At 48.0% G+C, this 16,089-nt stretch overlaps 1 non-coding gene across 1 annotated transcript; it reads right to left on the bottom strand.

Moving 5' to 3' along the window:
- Positions 1-6,446: 6,446 nt before the first annotated feature.
- LOC119454727 (U1 spliceosomal RNA) lies at positions 6,447-6,602 on the bottom strand. The gene has a single exon (XR_005192657.1). It is a non-coding gene; the product is annotated as a U1 spliceosomal RNA (small nuclear RNA).
- Positions 6,603-16,089: the final 9,487 nt, after the last annotated feature.

Raw genomic sequence — 16,089 nt, forward strand, 5'->3', positions numbered from 1 at the left:
TTGCAATAAAATGTTATAGACGAGGCCGTTTGTATACACAGATGCGCAGCAAACAAAAAAAAAAGTTAGAGGCACTTAAGTCTGCTTAAGTGCATTGAATGCGAAAGCATTCTGACTCTTGTACGCGATACGTTTCACCTGGTCGTGTGCTTGAATTGGGCAAAGTGAATTTTGAGAGTGGGTCACCCAAATTTCGGGGGAGGGCCTACTCAGTTTTGGGAGTGGGCCAGGTCGGTTTTGAGCGTGCGTCAACCCAAGTTTTGAAATGTGCAATGTAAATATTGAGGGTTAATTGACCAAGTCAATTTTGGGACTGGGACAGGTCGGTTTCTCACGTGCGTCAACTCAGGTTTCGAATTGGGCAGTTAATTTTACGGCGTCCGTCCAACATGGCGGCTGTTCACTGTGGGATGTGGCTGTGCGAGCCGCAGCAGGACCCTCGCCGGGAACGTGACGTCATCACTTGGTCACGTAGGCTTTCTTGCCATCGGATGTTAACGCCGGACGCCACCCGGATTTTACGCTTCATGGCCATACAATCCTTTCGCATTAATACAACGTACTAAAGTACCAGTCTAAACTGAATTCGCACTGGTCTTAAGTAGCCTTTCAAATATGTTTAAGGGCGGTGGTTAACTGTCCTTATAATATACAGAATTGCCACCCATGCCTCTTCTGTAAGGACACTTAATCACTAGATAACGCGTATGATGTCTTGGAAGGCGCAGTATATCAAGGCTCGCTGGCAACTTGCAATCAGAATCTGTAAAAGCACATACAAACCTACGGGCTGTCGGTGCGCAGTATAACGCGTTCTATTAAAAAAATAACAACAAATAAGCCGGAAGATCCCACGCCCTGCTCCTTAAGCGCCGAGACTGCGCTCTCGACGGCGGGGGTTCTATGTTACGCGCTATGCCGAGCATGGAAGAATGCGCCAAAAAGACGGTGAAGACAACGATCTGGGCAGCGCTCGTGTTGTTGTTCTGCCATCTTGCCTGCAGTTAACAGATTTGTTTTACCTGTCTCATCAGCTTAATCCAGATGTTATACTTCCTCAGGAAACTTGGCTATCACCAGAGAAAAATTTTCATTTGAAAGGTTTTCGTTCGTTCCGATTAGATCGTAACCCGCGAGGCGGAGGACTTGATACTTGTTTCAAATAAAATTTGTCATAAGGCAAACCTTTCTTTTAAATTCATGGACTCCGACTGCGAAATTTTGGCGATAGACTTATGTCGCCCAGGATATCAACCATTTTCAATTATTAATACCTATTTCCCCACCGGTGTGCAAAGTACGCGTCAACTTGATAGGGCTGTAGCTGCTTGTAGAAAAGAAATTTTGTTCGCAGGAGATTTTAATTCGCATCACGTGTCCTGGGGTCTAAAAACAGATTTGTGTGGTAAGCGACTATGGGAATGGGCTATTGATAGTAACCTTTCATGTCAGAACACAGGACATGTGACATTTGTTAGAGGCCACTTTCGGTCAGTGTTAGACTTAACATTTTGTAGTGCTGGCCTCAATGTTTCTTCGTGGTTAACGGTTGACTCAGCAACCAACAGTGATCATCTTCCTGTGTCATTTGGAATCATGTGTCCAATAACATCTTTAGAATACCAGGTGTGCACATTTGTCAACCACAATAAATTTAAGACTGTCTTACTTGCATCCGTTTCGAAACTTGCCAATGACGAGGAAATCGCTTCAAAGATTTGTTCGGTTCTTGAGGGTTCCCTGAAGCAAGCTCAATTTGTCATCCCTTCGGCTAAACGCAGCACTTGTCGTTGGTGGAATGATGAGTGTACGCTTGATTACAGAAAAGGAAAGCAGCCTGGAAAACACTTCTCCATAATCAACGCCCGACAAATTGGAAAAATTATCAGTTTCACGCTGGTGTATTTAAACGTACTGTTAACCGAGCCAAAGATGAATATAATATTAGGCATTACGATTATCTATCAAAATAAAAAAACAAGCGAGCTCTGTTCGCATTTCTTCGCGCTAGAAAGGGGCTACCAACGCCGTTAACATTAGGCTCCATCGTTTTGACCCCGCAAGAAATGAGCTCTTCTTTAGAAGCGATTGCCAAATGTTTAGAAAATCGATTTGCAGCCCGGCTTCCAACTATTCATTGTGCTTTAGACTCTTCGGATGGCTTCACTTCAATTTCATTATCTGAGCTCAATCAGACTGCAGCATGCTTGCCAAATACAGCACCTGGCCCTGACGGAATCACAAATGCAATGCTAAAAATATTGTTAAAGGAATCGCCGAACATTCTTTTAGACGTGGTAAATTATTCAATTAAAAATGCTTGGATTCCTTTGCAGTGCAAGCTTGCCAAAGTAATAATGATACTTAAGAAACAAGGGGGAGGGTACACATTGGAGAACATCAGGCCTATAGCGCTTACGTCGAATGTAGTAAAATTAATTGAGAGGCTTATTCACCTTCGTATCATCAAATTTGTAAACGATAATTCAATTCTTAGTCCATGTCAGATTGGTTTCAGGGCTGGCTGCTCTATCTGGCATGCCCATGTCGACTTAGAAAGCCGGATACAACTTGCTCGACGTCATAAGCAATATGCTGCCTTAGTGACGCTTGATATCGCTAAAGCATACGATACCGTGGAACACACAGTTTTGATAAATCGACTAACATCTTGTGGTGTTCCTGCTTATATAATAGCGTGGATTCATTCATTTTTAAGTGAGAGAGAATTCTACTGCTACAAAAGCGGCTTTTCGTCTTCTAGGTGCAAACAAACGAGAGGAGTACCGCAAGGTTCAGTCCTTTCCCCGGCGCTTTTTAATATTCTCATGAGCTCAATTCCCCATCATGAAGAAGTCACAACTTATGTTTATGCAGATGATATTGCGTTTTTCGCATTTGCAAATGACATTCATACGTTCTATCAACGACTGCAAACTTACCTTTGTGCCCTGGAGAGCTGGTTAGATGTTAACCAGTTTTTACTCAATACCAGCAAATGTGCCATTCTCGTTTTCCCGATAAATGGCCCAGTGCATATCTCTCTCTCTTACCACCTACAAGACATACCACAGGTAGAATCGGTTAAGTACCTTGGAATAATTTATAACTCCTCTCTCAACTGGCGGCCACATATAGATCATGTGACTGGAAAAGGTACCCGTGCAATTGGCATTTTGCGCAGGCTGAGCAATCGTCGAATAGGATTGAGAAGAGATACACTTCTAATAATATATCGCATGTACGTTCGCCCTGTATTAGAATTTGGTTGCGCACTCTTCTCTGGAGCTCCCGCTTACACTTCCCGCCCTTTGATCCTCTTAGAAAGGGAAGCACTACGTTTGTGCCTAGGGCTTCCTAAATTTGTTGCAAATTATGTTCTTTATCTAGAATCCCGTGTTCCTCCTCTTTCGTGTAGGTTCCATCTTTTGACAGAACAGACGTTTTTGAGAATTTACGAATCACCGGTGCGACGCTCTCAAACAATATTCATTTCCCACCCTGATTGGTTTTTTCGTGTAAACTGGCCGCGTTCACATACTCCCCAAATTACATTCACGCAACATTTACTTGACCCTTTGGATGTGCGCGTCTGTGATGTACTTCCGATTCCCGACAGATCTCTTACCACTGATATTCAATTCGATGACATATTTCCTAATAATTCAAAATTACTTCCACATAGTATTCTAGATGGCATATTACAAGATCATCTGCAGAGCCTGCAAACAAACATCGTTATTGCGACAGATGCCTCACAATGTGAGGAAAAATCAGGTGTTGGTATATTTTCCCCTATTCTCGATTGGACATTTTCTCTTCGGTTGCCAGATTTTATACCCATATTTTTAGCTGAATTTATGGCGGTGGTGCTGGCTCTACGCAAATTAGACCCATCAATTACGTCTGCCGTGATAGTCACTGCTCATCCCTCACGGCTTCTTGTGACTCTCGCGTATTGAGGACGTTTAATTCATTGATACCTGTTTATTTGAAACGTTTGCGTTTAATTTGGGTGCCTGGCCATAAAGGACATTTTATAAATGAAATAGCAGATTCACTAGCCAAGGCATCGATAACCGGACCGATTTTTCCGTATTGTCCTTTGACTGCTCATGTCACTGCTGCTAGATTTCGCAGGAGTGTCATTATGCAGGCAGTGTCAGGCTCTGCTCTAACTAATTCTTTGGAATACAGACATCTCCTATACCCTTGGCACAGAGACTTTTGCCAAAGCTGGAAAATTGAAGTGGCCATCACGAGGCTGCGCTGCCGTATCCCTACGTTAAACTTTTACTTACACAGGTCTGGTCTGGTCCCCTCACCATTATGCTCATTCTGTGGCGAAGCGGAGACAATAGACCATTTCTTGTTGTCTTGTAGGCGTTTTTCTGCAATAAGGAAAAGACTACTGGAAATTCAGCTTCGCAATATTGGCCTAGATTTATCGGAACCTGTAATTCTATCTTTTGGAGCCTCCATTATTGGGTTCAGCCACAGAAATGCTTGCTTGGCAATCCAAAATTATCTCATTGAATCAAATCGATTACCATGATAAACTTATTGTCACCTTTGCCACCATAGTTTTCTTTTATTCATATATTTCTTTTTTAACCTATTATTAATTAGTGTTTTTTTTCTTTTCCTCTCACAAAATTTTCCTGTCTAAACTCCAGTATTCTATTCGTTAATAACCTTGTTTTTATGCACCGAACATAACCACCCGATTCATGGCCAATCCCCCACTGTGGGTATGCGCCACAACCCACTCAGGACAACAACAACAGCAGCGACGCGACGTTTATTGAGGGCAGCAGCTCCTGCAAAGCACGGCGCTGGGAGCTGCCTTGCTTGCTTGCTTGCATGCTATGCAATGGCGCATACCCACCACGGGGGATTGGCCAAGAAGCCGGCGGTTAAACAGATGGGTTGAAATTATGCAAGGAGCTGGCTATCGAGCAGGCGGAGAAGCACGCGCACTTCTTTCTTCTTGTCCGTGCCTGCCTCTTAGCACTGTACCCACTACTGCTGGTGGCATTTCCCCCCTTCCCCGGTAAGAGCATCGGCTCGATGCTCAAGAAGCGGTGTAAGAAAAGGAGGGGGAAAAAGCGTGGTCAAGGCAGGTGCTCGTGCAAAGGACACAATCGCAGGTACAGGAAAAACAGAAGCACAGCAGCAGGGAAGCGCGACGGGCACAGTCTCAAGAAACAGAGAGGTTGCAAACAGTAGCGTAAGTAGAAAGATGAATTTAAAAAATAATCATCACGAACGCGCAACACATGGTTTCATGCGCACACCGTGAACTATGTCAGGGCGAGGTTGTTGTCGACGCCGTATTGGCGCCGCACCGTCCGGAACGACTTCATAGTTCACGTCACTAATGCGGCGCAGCACTTTGTATGGGCCAAATAACGGCTAATAAACTTTTCACCAAGGCCACGGCGGCGAACAGGGGTCCACACCCACACTTGGTCTCCGGGACTGTAGCGCACTTGCCGGTGACGGATTTTATAGCGCCGTGCATCTGCGTGTTATTGCGATAGCAATTATATGGACACTTCCACCGGATTTCTGCCGTCGCCGTCGTCGTCGCCGTGAGGTTCCGTATAGATAAAATCTTCGCCGCGCGCCGTATGCCCGAGCGGAAGCGTGCGGGGACGCATGCTGTCACGGAGAGCGCACGCACCCAATCTTCCACGCGCAAGCAAGGAAGCGGGAAGCGAGCGCCGGAGGGAGCGGGGGGGGGGGGGGGGGCGCACTTCTACTCTGCCAACAACCGCGCTCGTCGTTCGCTCGCACCGTCTCTTATCTCCACACGGCTCTGTCCTTTGTATGCGCTGTGCATTCGCCGCTCAGTTTCTGTTGAAGCGATAGACCGCACGTACCTTCGCCCGCTGCGGCGTATATGCGCTTGCTGCCAGCGTTTTGACAGTCGTTGTCTGCAGTCATTCAGTGTGATCTATTTATGTTTGTGCGCGCTCACACCACGCTTGTTCATTCAGTTAGTAATAGTCGGGCGACATTTTCCAACGCACGCTACACATGCAATGCTGCCCGGATCGGCAGTGCAGCGCTAAAGGTGTGTCCCTTCGCACGCGCTGCCCACGAGAAGCGCTTCTCATCAACACCACCGTTTCACACGCGCCTTCTCGTGGTCATCGAGTCTCTCTTCATGTCGATCTACTTACGCCGCAGCACACCTGCTTACTTAATCAGCTCATGCTTACTACAATTCATATTGCTACCAAAGCCGCTCACCTTACTTCGTATGAAATTGCTGTGTTGCTATCGCATTCATTGCTTCGCCCTTAGGGCGAAACTGTGACATTTTTTTTTTGACGCGCGAACATCGTCGGGGAAGTACGCTCCATGAGGGTCGGGCTAAATATAGTTAAGCTTGCGCTTTAAGTTGCGTATACAATCACCTTTCTTTCGATTCAGTTATGCAGGGGAGAGCGCGAACGCAGTCCCCCACTACCAAAAATTATGCGCCCCATCTACCCGGAGTAGTGGCAGAGATCGGCACGAGCGCTGTGCAATGCCCGCGCGTCACCCTGGAGACACCGCCGTCCTGACCGCGGTATTCTCGGCGCTTTCAGTACTTGTCGTAGGTGACGACCGCCTAAGATGGTCTCCACACTCCTCAGCGCCCTCCACCTCGCTCCGGTTCTGGACGAGTCGTCGAACGAAAATTACACCGTTTACTTGGGCAGTTTGGTCACCTAGATGTAAAGTTATAGAGAGGATCTGTCTTCCCCTCGTTCCTTTTATTGCAACCTGTCTAAATATCCAGATAAAATTCAGCACGCCTCATTCAGTTGCTCAAAACGCAACGTTTGCGACGACGTCAAGCCCGTCAAGCTTTGCGTCCTCGACTGGTGGCGGAGCCGCTTGCCATACCGTTCTCACATCTGTCTACAGGGGAGGCATATATATGACACACTCGTGGATGCACGGATATCACACTCCGTCATGGACAGACGCGTGGCTACGCATTGCCAGCGGCCGTGGCATTGCTGTGTCGGCATTTTTGGTCTACGCGCTCGATCTACGCACGCAGCTATCGGCTGGAAACTAGCGTATCACAGCTCCGCTATAAACGGAAGAATATCCACGATACACGAAGATGTCACTAGAGAGTTTTATACGGGTGTCACACGACGCACTTTTGATCGCGATCAAGCCCGATCCGGATCGAATTTCTCCGCCGCGGCAGGCCGCACTCGATTTCTCCGAGAGCGTCCTGCCGCGCGCTCTGAAAACGGCGTGAGAAGGCTTAGTTTTCCGTGCCACCGCCGCGGCGCCACCCAGGGGGACAGAAGTTGCGAGAGCGCGTGCGTCGTTGCGCCGCGCGCAAAATATTCTTTTAAAAGCCACCTAAAGTACACAATGGTTCATTACGACTCTTGCTTAATGACAGCGGCAGCTGTTTGGGAATTTTTGGGCTTGCCCTGTATGCCCGAGATGCGACATCGCGCACCGATCTCTGTTCAAAGAACTAATCACGGGCATGTTTTCCCGGTATCCAATAGAATCTCAGCTAGCGGTTCCAGAGGTGTTCCACCTTGCCTAACAGATCAAAATTCTCTATTTGTGTCTTAATATGTTTGACCATTCATGTTTAATAATTACAATCAGATAAAAAATCACTTCGGAGAAACAGTTGCCTGCTGCTTACATAACATCAAATATGAGCGAAAACTTATTCTTTCTGCAGCTGTCTCTAAACCCGCTGATGGTAGATATGATGAAATAACCCGCACCACGGCCACAAACTAATGCTTCTGATGTGTGTGCGACCATCTCGCAGAAGTGAATTCGCGTCACCTAAAAGAAAATTTCCGCAACATAACTTTCATTCCACACACAATTCCTACAGTGTGTATGAAATACGGACAAAGGACACGAAGTGAATTTATTGAATAGCAAGTTTTCGCTCTTCCCTGCCCGTGTTTCTTCCTTGTCTTTTGCGCTGCACACGTCTTTACATCAAGCCCATTGACTCGCGTCACAGACTAAAGACTTTTCTTTCTAGTGGTTTTTACAACAGATTTAAAATGTACGCCAAATGTACGTTAAATGTACAGATTTAAATGTCACGAGCGAAAGCAGACGACGCTTGGTGCGCACGTGTCTTGCGCCTTGGCGCCGAGCTCGCGCTCGCGAGAGGGGCTCGAGCAATAAAGAAGAAGGGTCAGGCAGTCCCTTCCTGGTCTCCACTGTGTCTGGATGCGTCTGATGCCGCCCCGGAACCCATAGAAACCGACGACCACAACGGCACGTCACATTTGGCGCCCAACGGCTCGGGGTGAGCTATGAAGACGTTTATTCCCTTTTGATGTGCGGTCGTCGCTCGCTGCGCGTTCCTTTGGTCGAACCACTGCCTTCAGGACAGCGTCGGCTCCGTAAACCTAACATGGCGACCGCCCAGTGTTCCATCGATGTGTTCGAACAGTTGGATGACGCCGCCCGGGTGGAAGCCTACAGGACAGCCGTGTCCGAAGCAGGTGCCCTAAAAACCGAAGTGGATCAGCTCCGGCGGGAATTGGAAGGACTGAAAATAATGTTTTCGAATGGACACGACTCCGTCAAAGAAGTCGACGCACCAAAGCCACCTCTTGACACGCAGTTGCAGGCAAGTCACGACTTCTTTTGCAACTTACTCGCTCCAATTGTGGAACGCATCGAGCGCTTGGAGTCGAAAACGGGTGAGGACTCGGACGCCGAATCCTGCCAAAGTACGGAGACGAGCGCTGCGTCGATAAATCTTCAACGCGGCTCGGGAAACCAACGCGGCAAAGCTAAAGACGAAGCTACTTTATGCATCTCTAACAGCTCGGGTGAAGACGCTCGCGACCGACTTTCAAGTTTCGCAGCTAGCTCCTTACCGCATCTTGGGAAAGATGTCACCGCTTGGTTTCATCAAGTTGATTTTTGGTTCAGAACCTTCAGCGTTCATGAAGAGGTCGCGATACCCTTCATTATCTCTAGGCTCCCAGCTAAGGATTTCACATGGATGCGCCACCACGCAAAGATGGTCAATATCGCTACTTGGGCTGATGTGAAGGCAGCGTTCCGTCGCCGTTACAACATTGACTGTGATGTAACCTCTAAGCAGCGAATGTTCGGAGCTACACAAAGAGCTGGAGAGTCGTGTACAGACTTTGCTTACCGCAAGTTGGACCTCATGGAACAATGCAATTATCCGGTATTGCAAAAGGAGAAGTGTCAGGTCATCATGGCTACGCTTTCAGACAAGGCCAAGAAACACTTCTTTGACAAGAATTTTGAGAAACTAAATGACATGATAGACTCTTTTCTGCGCTTTGACCAGATCAGCAATACCGAGGAAAACGTTAAAGTTCTGGTTGCGGTTGAACCTCCCACATCGCAGACCACGGAACGCCCCGTTTTGGTAAAGCGTTCGTCTCGGAAGTCTATGCGGAATCGTCAGCGCAAGAGAGCATGGAGTCTAGCGGTTCCTCAGAAAATCAGCTACCCCAGAAAAACCTACCTCAAAGGGAACATGAAGTGAAGCCGCCTCCGAGGAATCAGACTTATTATTCACCACGTGTTTTTAACAGATCTCAAGGGAACACCTCCAGGATTCGTAAACTATGCTTGAACTGCTCTAGAAGCGGACATTTTGTCACACAGTGTCGTCTGCCACTAACTGCAGAATTTTTGAAGTGGCAGGAGGAATTTGAGTCCACCAGCCCAAAAGAGCAGGGAAACGATCAACTGGTGACGCCAATGCCCGCGAGCAGTCATCAGTGATTGAGCAGGTGTCTTGTTCTACAGAAGCGGGTATTTTTTCCGTTCCTGTCATCATCAACGGACAAACGTTTAAAGGCATCTTGGACTCCGGTGCTGTGAAAAGTCTGATTACAGCACCACTGGTTGAGAGACTCAAGCTAATTATTGAGCCTTCGTCCCTGCGTTTGGTAGGAGCAAGCGGCCATCACTTAGAAAACTTGGGTCAAGTCAAAGCTGTTGTAACAGTCGACGGCCAAACATTGCAGCATGAATTTGTCGTGGTTAAGCGGCTACCTCATGACGGAGTGCTTCTAGGCGACGACTTCCTACGGGCCTCAAGAGCCATCATCGACTGGGGTTCACAAAGCTTTGCTTTGTCTGTTCCTCAGATGTTACAAAAGATCCACCTCATTAGGGAGCAAACACTACCTGCTTTATCGCGGAAGTTAGTTCCAGTGGACTGGCATCGCATGTCTAGAGATAAAGATTGTGTGATGGTCATCACAGGGACAAAGCTCTTGTACGACCGCTATTCGGTCATTGTGGAGCCCATGGTTGCAGATGCATCCGAAAAGATAGTCAAGGTTTTGCTTACGAACTGTTCACCCCAAGCCATCGTGCTTCCATCTCAGATGACAGTTGGAGTCGTAGAAGAAGCAGGGGGAATAGAGGACATTGAACTCTCTGTGGAAGACTGTCAACAGATTCTCCAAGTTTCATGCCTGCCTTCTCCTGAGGATCTTGATGAACCACCAGCCTATGCAGTTGTTGACCCGCAGCATTGCTCAATCCAAATTGGTGACGTAAACTTTAACGTTGGCACAACGTTATCCTCAAGTGAGCTGCAGGTCGTGAAGGAGTTGTTGGCGCAGCATGCTGCTTGCTTCGCACAATCAAGTACGGATGTAGGCTCATGCAAAGTTGAGCAACATTGTATTCCAACTGGGGATGCAAAGCCTATCTCCCAACGACCTCGCAGATTGTCTCCTGCGCAACGTGACCTCGTCAAGAGTCTGATCAAGGACCTCATCGATGCCAACATAGTCCGGCCTTCTCGAAGTCCTTGGGCTTCACCGCTGGTCCTAGTAGCGAAGAAAGACGGGACAACACGCATGTGCGTCGATTATCGACGGCTCAACGCAGTGACTGAAGATACTGTTTACCCTTTTCCAAGGATTGAAGATGCCCTGCAGGCGCTCACCGGAAGCAAGTACTTTTCTGTCATGGACTTGGTGTCTGGTTTTTATCAGATAGCCATGCATCCAGATGACATACAGAAGACGGCTTTCGTTACACCTTGGGGTCTCTACGAATTCCTACGGATGCCGTTTGGTCTTAAAGGTGCTCCTTTCACCTGTCAACGAGCCGTCGATACAATCATTGACGGAATTAGGTATGACAACGCTCTCGTCTACATGGATGATTGCGTAGTCTTCAGTCAGACATTTGAAGACCATGTTTCGCACCTCAGGGACATCTTTTCAAGGTTCCAGAAAGCAGCTTTGAAGTTCAAACCACAGAAGTGTTACTTCTTCTGCACTGCTATTAATTACCTTGGGCATGTTGTCACAAAAGATGGTGTAAGTCCTGACCCATCGAAACTGGCAGCTGTTCAGATGTTCCGGCCTCCTCGAACCGTACAGGAACTCCAGTCATTCATGGGGCTTACGTCATACTTCCGGAAGTTTATCCCTAATTACAGCGTTACCGCTGCACCTCTACGATCCCTCCTAAAGAAGAATTCTGCTTTTTCCTGGGTAGAGGATCAGCAAGTGGCCTTTGAGACATTAAAGTGCGCTTTGTGTCAGCCGCCTGTCCTCAAACTATTCTCGGAGAGAACGGAATTTAGGGTGCAAGTACACACAGACGCATCTCGTCTCGGCTTAGGAGGTCTGTTGCTGCAAGAAGATGAAGAGCGACGATATCGCCCAGTGTTATACCTGAGCAGGGCACTTAAAGGCGCAGAGGTCAATTATTCTTCGACGGAACTGGAAGCCCTCGCTGTGAAATGGGCATTAGAACAGTTGCGACCATACTTGATAGGCCGCAAATTTCAAGTTGTCAGTGACCACCACGCCCTTTGCTGGATTTTGCGCTACAAGGAAGGTAACCAACGTCTCCTCCGTTGGTCGCTGATTTTGCAGGAGTTCGACTTTGACGTCACCTACAAATCAGGAATCTTGCACAGCGCACCAGATTGTCTCTCAAGGACACCTCCCATTGTTCCAGAGAAAGGCCAAATCCTTGCTGTATCCTATCCACCACTGCGATACTGTGGCAACATGGGTGAAGAGCAGCGTCAGGACGCATTCTGCGCTAAAGTCCTGGATCTGCTTAATGGTGCATTGGGCACAAAGAAGCAACAGAAACGGGCCCAAAAGAAATTTTTGATGCACAATGAGGTACTGTACAGGAGAGATCAAGGTCCGGTCAGCAGTCGATTTCTCCTCTGCCTTCCTTCTCAGCGACAGGCTGAGGCACTTCGAGAAATGCATGAAGGAAGGTACGGTGGCCACATGGGCATCAGAAGAACATTCGAAGCGCTGAGGTCCAAGTACTACTGGCCAAAGCTCTATACGGATGTCAAACGGTATGTGAGTCACTGCGACCTTTGTCAGAGGATGAAGATGTCGACATCGCTGCCTTATGGATTACTACAACCGATAGAAGTGCACAGCCCTTTTCATACAGTTGGGATGGACATCGTAGGACCATTCAAGAACTCTCGAGGATATAAATATATCATCGTAGCCATTGACTACCTCACCAAGTTTGTTGAGGCAAAACCCTTGAGGAATATAGAAGCCACGACAGTTCAAAAGTTCATTGAGCGCAGAATTGTCTTGAAGCATGGATGCCCAGCCACGATTATTACAGACCGCGGTACTCAAATGATGGCACGATCTACTGAAGCTTACCTCAAACATCGTGGCATCACACATGCTGCCACTACCGCATATCATCCTGCAGCAAATGGCTTGTGCGAAAGGGCTAACAAGACTATCAAGCAGATGATTGCCATGACTACCGCCGGGGGAGAGAAGTGGGCTGATGTACTCCCATATGTTGTATTTTGCTACAACACCGGGTACCAGGACACGGTTCGCCAAACTCCATTCTTCTTAGTTTATGGTAGGGATCCAGTGCTTCCACTAGACGTTGTTTACAGCCGCCTAGAACTTGAAGAACTGAAAGAAGATTCCAGTTATGGCGCGGTAGTGAGCGAAAGACTGAAGAAAGCTAGAGAACTTGCGGCCGCGTACATCAGACTGGCACAAGAAAAACAGAAGGACTACTTCAACAAGCACCACAAGGACGTTGTGTTCGAAAGAGGACAACTAGTGCTTCTTAAGGCTCCACCCTCCGGTGTTAAATCGACCACATGGTACAACGGCCCTCACAAGGTAGTGAACAGACTGTCTCCCGTGAACTACGAGATCGAACTTGCCGATAACATGGGAACGGACATTGTGCATGTGGAGAAATTGAAGCCCTACCTGAGCCCAATTGCAGAGATGGAACAACCTCGTGCAACGGACTAAGCCGTACATGTGTCTGACGCCGTATGGATGCAGTGAAGTGTGTGGTGTAGTATAGTTCGAGTGATTACATTTATTTATGTGTGTAAAAATGGGACGACAAAGCTTGCCCTTGTAAATAGTTACTGTTGTATGATTGCTCTTTAAGTTTGCTTATGTTTTAGATAATTCCTGTTGTACCATTGCGAATGTTATGTGTTCTGTTTTTAGTGTTGTAAACAGTCGGGACGACTTGTTTCAAAACCCGGCCATGTCACGAGCGAAAGCAGACGACGCTTGGTGCGCACGTGTCTTGCGCCTTGGCGCCGAGCTCGCGCTCGCGAGAGGGGCTCGAGCAATAAAGAAGAAGGGTCAGGCAGTCCCTTCCTGGTCTCCACTGTGTCTGGATGCGTCTGATGCCGCCCCGGAACCCATAGAAACCGACGACCACAACGGCACGTCACATTTGACGTTAAAAACCCGGCCATGTCACGAGCGAAAGCAGACGACGCTTGGTGCGCACGTGTCTTGCGCCTTGGCGCCGAGCTCGCGCTCGCGAGAGGGGCTCGAGCAATAAAGAAGAAGGGTCAGGCAGTCCCTTCCTGGTCTCCACTGTGTCTGGATGCGTCTGATGCCGCCCCGGAACCCATAGAAACCGACGACCACAACGGCACGTCACAACGTTCAACCGTTGCATTGACGATTCCAGTCCAATTGCAGAGCAAAGGTAGAAATAACTTCATCAAAATATTTCAGAATTTTCTTTGGAATGCTCCGGATCGTTCGCTTCGCACATCAAGGCGGGACATCGGGTGTAGTGCGGCAGCAGAGCTGAGAGGAGCAACTTGCATAGCTTTCCGCTCCTTCTCACCTCCACTGATTTCATTACTCTGTTGACAAAGTTCCACGTGAGCTGGCACATGCCGACGAGTTCTGGTGTCGGGTATTTTAGATGCTCGCTGTTTTTCGTTAATCCATCGTCTGGTTTGACACTTGCAGCAGTTTATTGGATTGATCGGCACTACTTTCGTAAAATTGAGCAATTAGCTATGAAAGTGTGTTTTTTCGCTAGGACAAAAATTGTTTCTGTTTTGCTTAACAAATGGCTCTGACTAATGATGCCAATTGCAGCTCACGTGGTTAACGAACCAATTCTTTCAGATCGCGTAGCCTTTAAAAGATTCGAGTTCATACCTTTTCATCACATTCACGCGCCAGGTAGACAGCCAAAAAGCCAATTGGAGCAATTTCGAGCTCATAACCAACAGGTATTACATAAAGGGTTGATAGTCCTCTGAGGGTAAAGCACAGAAGGCGTTTTGCAAAGTGCTGCCATTGCGTCTTGCTCTGAGCCGGGTCCCATTTCGACAAGGTCAAAACTTTTGTCCACTTGACGATCATGTGTAACTTTTTGTTGTATTTACATTTCGTCAATAATAAGGGAGCACATTCGCTACTGCTCCACAGCCGAGCCTTCTGTCGCGAAACGCAGGCGCTCTTTGATCAACGGGGTTATCCCAACCTCGACTGTTGATTTACCCACGTACTTTTGTAACGTGGTACGACAGGGAAGCTTGAAGAGAGCCCTCGACCGGACGTGACTGTAGCCTTCCAGAGAACACACTCCCTTAGGATAGCCTCGCTATATGCCAAATTTTTTGCATGAAAGTAAACTACCTGACTTTGAATCAATAAAGCCGCTTTCTCGTCTTGTTTGGCAGCTATAGTTGCTATATAATGGTAGAACTATAACGGTACAACGAACGGTACTTCGTTTGCGGAACGGCAACGCTATTTCCCTTAACCCCGCGATTACGGTTACGTTACACTAAAACTGTCTAACAGGGGCGTAGCCCCCTCCCCCCCGAAATTTCTTGCACAACACCCCCCCCCCCCCCTTGTACCCACCCTTTGTTCTCGTCGCTTCGCGCTGACATAATTCAAGAAACCGGTGCTACTATCACAATTTCATGCCTGGGCGCTTCCGTTTGGGTTGGTAATTTACGGCGAATCATGTCTGCATATGGAAAAAACTGTCACGGTGCTTATCCAGGCTTTGACACTCTGTAAGGTTTTGGGCGAGAATGTGGCGGCCGCATTCTGAAGCAACAAATGCGCAACAAATGGGGCAGCCGCATTTTAGGTGAAGGCTAAAATGCTCGAGGCCCGTTTAGATTTAGGTGCACGTTAAACACCCCAGGTGGTGGAAATTTCCGTATACGTTCCCGCCGCTTCCCTTCAGGTGCCGGTTAGGCCGCGCACGAAACATCTCTTGTCTGCGAGTGCGCCCCTAGGGAAGGCTGGTAGTTACTGTTGTGTTGTTGAATCCCAAACCAGCAATTACGGAAGGCTGGTAGTTGCTGTTGTTTTGTGGAATTCCAAACCAGCAATGTACACACGAAGGGGTTGATGGTGGTGGTGGTGAAACTTTATTTCCAAGGAGGGTCCTGAAGGACACCAGACTGTTTGTAAAGGTGTAGAGGGCACCTCCCACGTCGGGACGGGGAGCCCTAGGCTCTCCGCCGCTTCGCGGGCCTTCTGGACAGCCCAGAGTTGGTCTTGGAGCTCGGTGCTCCTAAGAGCACTGTCCCACTTGTTCTTGTCCTCCAGATAGGAGGCCTGCGTCGCGCATCCCCACAACATGTGTCCCAAGTTCACGTGTCCACCACACTGTGCGCAAGTGAAAGTTCCGTCGTAGTCTGGGTCGATTCGGCTCGTACGCCAAGGATTGGGGTACGAGTTCGTCTGTAGCAAACGGAGAATCACTGACTGCGCCTCTTAAGTTCCTTGTTGGGAAGGGAGAATTCTCTACGTC

This window comes from Dermacentor silvarum, chromosome 5 (assembly GCF_013339745.2).
Source record: "Dermacentor silvarum isolate Dsil-2018 chromosome 5, BIME_Dsil_1.4, whole genome shotgun sequence".
Classification (NCBI taxonomy): Eukaryota; Metazoa; Arthropoda; class Arachnida; order Ixodida; family Ixodidae; genus Dermacentor; species Dermacentor silvarum.